Genomic DNA, 8,777 nt, shown 5'->3' with positions numbered 1-8,777 from the left:
GCACCCTTGAAAATTCTATTGTTTTTTTCAAGCCATTTATATTGCACTTATGAAGCCACATACTGCCAAAATTAAATGATAAAATTTATAAATTAATTATAAAAATAAATTTCTCCTAGGAAAATTTTCTATAGCTTTAGAATAAAAATAAAAAATAAATAAATAAATAAATAAAATAAATAAATTTGTAAACTCATCTTTATTGAAGTTCAAATTGGAAATTGCAGATCAATTTCTTCAGGCGATTCCATTGAAAAAATTCTCATTATCTGAAAAACAAAAAAATGTAATAATTAATATAAAAAAAAAATAATATTATTTTACGGTAAATATATTTGCTATTTTTTTTTTTTTTTATTATGGAATAATTAAAAAATATTGTAAATCCAATAGAAGATATTTTAACGATAAATATCCGGTTGATAAAGCTTCTCACGAATATTTTTCCATATACATACATACATGCTAGCCTTTGCACATTTTTATTTTGTATAGGGTTGAAAAAAAAAAAAAAAACCTCTTTCTCCAGCGGGTAAAATTTATGGCTGACGAATGGCTATTCGAGTTTTTCTTTTTTTTTTTTTTTCTACTGGGGAAATAGCTCGTTAATCTTTCGAATTATTCTCGCGTCCAGTTTGTCTATACCTTTTCTCTCCTCTTTTTTCATATTATTATTATATTTTTTTTTACATCATATTCTACTTTCATATGAGTTTTCAACAAATTTACTAAAATATCTTTTGAATTTTTTATTTTTATTATTCAAAATGATGATTTAAATTACCAAGTTATTATGCTGTTTTTTTTTTCAAATTAATAGTCAAGTAGATATTCAATTAATTCAGACAAATATTTAAAAAATATATATATCTAAAAATAAAAAAAATATTACAAAGACTAATCAGAATAATATTCAATGACACAGTTTCTTTGAACTTTTTTTAAAATAAAAATTCAGATAAAAGCTATTCAAATTTTATTTTTATATCTGGCAATTATTTAACTTTGAGAATGAAGATGAATAATGAATTTATATTTACACAAAGACACGTGGCATCCAATCAAAGAAATTTATAAATAAAAATAAATAACAAACTTGAAAATTTTAATGAGATAAAGATATATTTCAACATCGTTATTTTCGTTCGCAATTTTGTCTTTTGCATTATTTTATATTTTGTATATAGCCTTTGTGTAATTATATTTTGATTTCTCTCAATGTAGCTACTACACTCACTTCATCCGCAGTCTACCACGATGTTGAAGGGCTCGTTGTGAATGCTAATACATCCCTTTTCTCTTCTCCCATCTCATCCTTCTTTTAATTTTATTTCATTCTTTTTTTATTTTCTCTCTTGGTGCTTTATGTAAAATTTTCTATCTTTATATAAATCCCTTTTTTTTATATCATCTATTTTCTATCAAACTTTTTTTTTTTCATTATAGTTTAAAGCACTTTTAGTTAGTTTGTATAACTCAATTGTTTTTTTACATTCACTATCACGCGTTTATAAATTGAATTACAATTCATCAACATTCAAATTGTAAACTCAAATAAATTATTTATACCTTTGAATTTGTAAAAATAATTTTGTTTATTTATTTAACTTTACATGATTTTCATTTTAAATTTTGTCATTTACAATATTGAAATTGATTTTGTTGATTTTTTAAATTTATCATGTTTGGGTTTTCTAGTTATTTATACTGGTTTATTTTTGTCATACTAAATAGCATAGATATTAAGTAGTACGAGTCAATAGCTCAATTTTTATTTTATACTTCACATGTCAAATGAATAAATAAAATATTTAATTATACATCAATAGTAAAATCAATGTTTTTATAATTATTTTCAATTATTTCATTGAGAAAAAAATTAAAAATAATGTATTTCAGTAGTACAAGTCAAGCAGTGTCAGCCCCCGAATTTTTCTTATCTTTGAAAATAAAAATTTAAAAATATATTCACACATGTGTGTATATAAAATAATTAATTATTTAATTTTTCATTAAAATTCGAAATAAATAATAAAGATAATTTCAAGATAATTCATGAAAAAATAAATAAATTAATTTGACATTTGAAAAATAAATTTTTCTTCTTGCTTAATCAAGATTTATAAAAAAGAAAATATTAACATTATGCTATAAATAAGTTGAAATATATATACAAATATACATTTGATTTAAGCACGCATGTTGAATCGTCTCATTGTTATTGTATATTTTTAAAATATTCCCAGTATTTTGCCACAAGGTATAACGATAATGTTTGCGTGCTAAAATAACCAGAGGTTGAATTTATTTAGCTGATGTTGGTCTACATACATTACACTTTTTAAAAATAATTCATATACACAAATTTATTATAAACGTGTACTTATCAACGATGAATTACAAGTTGTATTATTTTTTTAAAAAACTTGAAGGCTTAATTCACTAAAAACATTAATTTTATTTATTTTATTTAACAAAGCATATATTCATTTTTTTTTTTTTTTTTCAAAATAAATATTATTTTTATTCAACTGAAAAGCTTTTGCTACAATTTCAGAATTTCCGACTGTCGAGAGCTTTTGTTTTATCATTTTTTTTTTTTTTTATCAAGCTTTGTACCTATGTGGTTTTTTTTTTACGCAACGTCCGGATCGATTGTCATGCCACGCATGGCCCTCTGGCCCATTGACGAACGACGCGCAATTTCCCCCAGGGATGTTTCTCAAAGCTCAAGCACCCCACAAAAAAATTATTATAAAAAAAAATAGCACAATTATATAAATAAATAATATAAACATTTATTTATATAAAAAAAAAAAAAACCTTTGCTGACAAATGATGATATATAATTTTATTTGTTAAAAAGTTTTATTTTTAAAATATATCATTCAATTTATTCATGGAATTTTAAAATATTGAAATATTGCAAAAATAATATATATAATTTAAATTTCGTAAATAAAATACAAAATAAATAAAAAAAAAATTATAAATTTTATAAAAATAATACATTTTCATGACGAGTATAATAAATAAAAAAATTTTCTATTGAAATTGTAAAATAATAAAAATAATAATAAATAAAATAAAACAAAGAAAATTTTTTCAAGACTTTAGACACTTGGGAAATAAGGTAATACATAAAGCTTTGTTTTGATCATTGGACTTTTTTTTTAAATCTTGGTTAAAAAGAAAAAAAAAATTTAAGATATACATTTGTTTGTTATTACGAAATAATTTGTAAGTTACCAAGGGATTTATGTGAAACTTGTATTTTGTATTATCAAAAGAAATATAAAGAAAAAAAAATTATATACTATCTAATCGCTTGGGAATACACAGAGTAATCAGACTTGGTTTTTTAGGATTTTTTATTTTGACTGAGATGTATATTTTTATGCAAATATCTACGGTCAACGAACATGAAAAATAATAAACTCCCTCTGGACAAATGCTATGTATTATTTCGAAAAACAAAACAACATTTTTAGCAATAAAAAAATAAAAAAAATAAAAAAACTCAAACAACTCAATAACAGCGAATTTTTATGAAAATTAATGGATCAATGTTTTGGTTTTACTAGTCTTTTTAATTTTATTTCAATTTTTTTTTTATTTTTTTATTATTGGTCATGTAATGTCTTAATCATTTCATGTGTGAGGAATTGAACTGGAAGAAATTTGAATTTACATAGTCGTTATTATACCCTCCTCTTTCCGTTCAACTTCCTCCTCTTTACTATTAATATTCCAAAGTGAAGTATTATACTCGTGAATATAAAAAGAATTAAAAAAATATTCAATCTTTAAAAATACATTTGAAAAAAGTTATTCAATTATATTTTATAAAAAATTTATTGACTTGATATTGGCATTAATAGATATGTTTAAATATTAAATTATATAAATTAAATATTACAATGAATGAATAATATTTTTCTTTAAATGAGCTTTTAAAAATAAAAATTAAATTAAATTTTTTCTTTTGATTTATTTATATCATTAAAAAAAATATTTAGAAAAAAATCGTCTGACATTGCTTGACTTGTACTACTGAAAAATAATAAAGTGTTTATTTTTTTTTTTTTTCAAATAAAAATTCTTAGGTTTCTTAACGTCCACACCGATGCTGTATATATTTTTTCCAATAAATTAATTGGATTGTTCTATTTATAAAAAAAAATACAATAAAGTCTCGACTGATGATTATTAATTTTTTAACGCTTTTAAGAAATGCCGCAGTGTATATATACATTAGCCGATCGATTGGTCGTTAACCAACATTTACCAAAGCTTTATAGTTGGAAATTGAGGATACAGAAAATATATATATATGTATTGTTGGCTAAACTGAGAGTATAAGGGGTTTGTTAAAAAAGGGGGAAGCTTGCAAGTTGTCTTTATATATATACATAGTCACAAACACATAATAGCTTAGAGGAGTATGCAGAAAGGAAAACGAGCAAAGCTGATGTCGATATATGTATATCAAAGTGCACTAAATATATATGTATATGTGGCAGGAAAAATCGCGGTTAGTTTGGTGGACTGAAGAGGCATAAAAGGGGGAGAGGCGTGGTAAACGTAAAGCATGTTGGTTAGGTCAGGAGGTTTGGGAGTTGCTGTTGAGACGATAAGGGCTTGCCAAGGCTAGCCAGTTAACGACTATGTAAATTGACAAGTCTATTTATTCATCCTATCGAAACAATTGAGATGAAGACATCATGCCAATTTTCATTTATATATTCCTTTTTTTTTTGAAATAAAAATTAAAACATTATTTTATAAATTTATATTTTACTTTTTTTTTTTATACAATTATGCTAATTTTTACTAACATTTGACTCAGTCAGCCAGTTTAATCGCTTTAATTTTCATCTGCTATGCAAAATGTCATCTTGAAAATTATATTTGACATGAAATCAAATGTGGCGTGACTTCCACATAAATGCTATTGAACGCATCTTAAAAAAAACAACAAAAATAAATAAATAATATCTAAAAGAAGAATTTTCAAACTTTAAAAAAAATATATAAATTAATTTTTATATTGAATGTTACTGTTTAATTTAAAATAGAAAAAATTTAAATAGCCCTACAGACATATACCTATAAATTTAAATGAAATAATTTTTTTTAAAATCTTATTAAAGGGTTATGTAAAAATAAAAAAAATAAAGATTCCAAACCACATGTCGCCTGTATTTGAGTTTATGAAAAGTCTACGTATATACACATACACAAAGTGAATGTTGGAATATTGCATGAGATAAAAAAAAAGATAGAAAGAGTAAAAGAGAGAGAGAGAGAGAGAGAGGAATGATGCCTTGGGGTTCATTATTCAGGGCTATTGATTTCCAACGAACCACCCCCTGTTTCAACTTATTCCGAACAACATCAGAGTGTGTGTGTGGGTGTTTGGGTGGGTGTGTGTTTGAGTAAGTAAGACAAAAGTTGTATATACATGTCGAGAGAACAAGTGAGTAAGAGGGAAAGAGACAGAGTCAAATAACAAAAAAAAAAAAAAAAAGTAAAGTGGGAGCTTTAGCTGTTGGTACCGTGGATGCATCCGACTCTTATTATATCATTCTGTCTCGATATATTTGTTGTCTTTCTTTGTTCAAAGCATATAACAGTTGATGGGTACTCAATCGCTTTTCTGTACTATGTACGTACTCATTCAATCGCTCTTTATCTCTCTCTCTCTTAGTATGTATTTACAACAAAATACTCTCTGTATTTTCATCACCCTCTTGTCTTTCATATGTACTTCTTGGTACTCTGTACATCAACCTACATATTTAACTGACATGTGCTTAAGCCAAGTGCCCTAACTATCCATAGCCAACAAATCAAGCTCTTTGTCATTATTTTAATCATATCAAATTGATAATATTTTTATTTTTGGAAATTTATTTTTAACTTGTATACAATTGTTTAATTGAAATTATATATTTTTTTGTCGTTTTATTTTGAGAATTTTAATATTTATTTTTTCTTGTTTTTATTGAAAAAAATTTTGACAAACTTTTAATAAAACTTTAACAAAAAACTTTTCACCATGACGGCCTGTCAATTTCAAGGAAAAGGGCTTTAAGAATGCCTCAGGGAATTTCATCTATTTGCACTGTATACAACTTTTTTTTTTTTCTCAAGAAAATAAATAAATAACAAATATATTTATTTTAATTTTTAAGTACATAAAAAAAAAAAATACAATAATTGCTTTTTTTTTTCTTTCGTATTTTTTTACTTAAGCTTTAATTTAATAAAGAAAAAAAATTAATTTCTGTCGTTGGTATTTAAAAATAATAATAATAATTATCATGACAAAGAAAATATAAGATAAAAAAATAAAAATAAAAATAATAGTATGAGTTAATGCACCTATTCATTTTCTCACGTAAAAGTACGATGTTAAAATGACATAAAGTATATAGCATGTGTGTATACGAGAGTATACGACGCACTTTGAGCTTAAAATTATATGTCACAGTGGTGTTATAGGTACCTTTGTAGTATATACCTTTGTAAAAATAAAAATAATAAAAAATTTAAAGGAGAGGGTGTTTAAAGCTCATTCAATAGCGCCGGCGCAAAAAAGCACATACTCCAATTTTACTCGGATATAGAAAACTAACTCCTCGTGGTTTGTTCATGACGTCAGTTATCCTCAGTTTGCGGAGAACAACCGCAGTGTGCATCTATCTCGACACATATTTTTAATAATTTAATAAATATTTTTAAATAAACATATTTGCTAAAATAATTGATAAAAATTTTTTACATTAGATATTACGGAAATAAATAAAAGTGTATAATTACAAAACAAAAAAAAATTAAAAAATTTCAAATATAAATTTGTGTCACGATTGTTTTTTGTTTTTAAATTTATTAAATAAATTTTTTTTTTAGTTTTTATTTATATTTAAAAATACGTGAGTGTTTGTGTTTAATTAATTTTTTTTATTTATTTTTAGTTTGTGAAATCATTGAGTGTCCAATTACAATATTGATAGAAAAATATATTTTTTTTTTGTTTTTGTTTTAAAAATAAACAAGGCTTTGAATGAAAAAAAAAAAATTATAATTATTAGTCTGTTTTTAATTAAAGTTATTTATTTAATTTGATTTTTATTTGTGGAGAAGAAAAATGATTGTTTATTTATTTTTTTTGGATATTTAACAATGAAAGTTTAGAGTTTAGTGGAAATTGAATTAATGGTTGTTGAGTTTGAGATTGATTTTGTTAAATTCGTAGTGAAATTTATTGGAACACGTGATATGCCTCACCACGAGGTCTTATTACTCGGCGACGTTGCCAGCTAGTTGTTTTTGTTATTAGTATTTAAAACTGAATCTCAGGGCTTTATATTATTACAAAAAAAAAAAAACTGTTAATTAAGTTTTAAAATAATATTACCTATTTAAAAAATTAAATTCTAATCGTTAAATTTTGATGATATTGTGCGTTATTAATAAGTTTAAATTGTTAAATAATTTTATTCTCAAATTAAACTACAAAAAAACTCAGGAATAATTGAATATAAAAAATAGACTTTAATAAAAATTTGAAAATAACAAAAATTTCAAGTGTTGAAAGTTTTAAAAACAAAAAAAAAGAAAAATCTTTTCAAGGATGGAAAATTTGAAAAAATAAATTTTTTTTTATATATTTTTTTTTTTTTCTGAAGATCCGCAAACACGCGGAATTTAAAGAAACCAGCGTGGAGTGCTCAGCAATTTTGTGGCCGCGTGCTGCGGACCTTAGCTTTTATTCACCAGGTAAAATTTTTTTTATTCAATTTCTCAAAAAAAAAAATAAAAACAAACACCCAAATTAAATATAAGAATTACCCAAGTAGTCAATTAAAATTAATTTTTAGGACTACAAAAGGCTCAAGACAATAGATAAATAAAAAATAATAATAAAAATTTTACTATCTAATTTAAATAATAATAAAATAAAGCTTGAATTTTATTTTATAAAATTTTTTTACAACAAATACCTATAGGCTCAAGTGGCAATCGTTAAAAAAAATTGTGCCAAGTACAGACTAGTATCGTAGACAGCTTTAATTATTTATTTAAAAAAAAATATTTTTTATATTTTTTTCATATTTATATCAAGTGTACAAAGTGGCATATAACTTGGCACAAACATGAATTGTATGATGTCGAGGGAATTTGAGTTTTAAAAAAAATAAAAAAAAAAAAAAAAAAACGATAAATACGCAATAACAAAATGCATATAAAAATGTCAGCATGACATTATGTATTTGGATGACATGATTTTTGGCTGAGGATAGACCCGAGAGAGTTTATGCTTTTTGATAAAGGAAAAAAAAAAAAAATATATATTTATAACTGAAAAATGAATATAAAAATCAATAAAAATGTATGAATAAAATTGAGGCCAATAGATGGTAAAATATTATGGCTATCATAGCATTGATGATATCAAACTGACTATTCAATAAGTTTAATCCGATACTTGAGTTGATTTGAAATGTGTTTTATATTTTATATTTATTTTTTTAATATATAGATGTTTTATAAATATGTTGAACTAAGATGTGATTCTTTGCCAAAAAAGTACTTATAGATACTTACTGTATTTTCAATTCCATTTATTCATTCTATCAACAACCACTCTGTTCCAACTTTTGTCTATTTATATTGCTATTTTGACTTGAAGATAACAATATTTTTGAACATAATCAAAATAATATTATTTTTAAAAATTCGTTTCTTTTTATTTATTTATTTTGGCAAAT

The 8,777-nt window shown here is 23.7% G+C and overlaps 1 protein-coding gene across 1 annotated transcript in view; it reads left to right on the top strand.

Annotated features, from left to right (window-relative positions):
* Nucleotides 1-7,664: 7,664 nt before the first annotated feature.
* The window catches only part of LOC122850136 (CUGBP Elav-like family member 4), a 368,827-nt gene continuing 367,714 nt past the window's right edge, over nt 7,665-8,777 (top strand). Inside the window, exon 1 of the mRNA XM_044149207.1 lies at nt 7,665-7,785. The gene's annotated coding sequence lies outside the window, so the exon portion shown is untranslated. The remainder of the gene's footprint in view (nt 7,786-8,777) is intronic.

Source organism: Aphidius gifuensis, linkage group LG2 (genome assembly GCF_014905175.1).
Source record: "Aphidius gifuensis isolate YNYX2018 linkage group LG2, ASM1490517v1, whole genome shotgun sequence".
NCBI lineage: Eukaryota > Metazoa > Arthropoda > Insecta > Hymenoptera > Braconidae > Aphidius > Aphidius gifuensis.
Note: the sequence above shows the minus strand (reverse complement) of the source record. Positions and strands in the feature narration are given on the sequence as shown.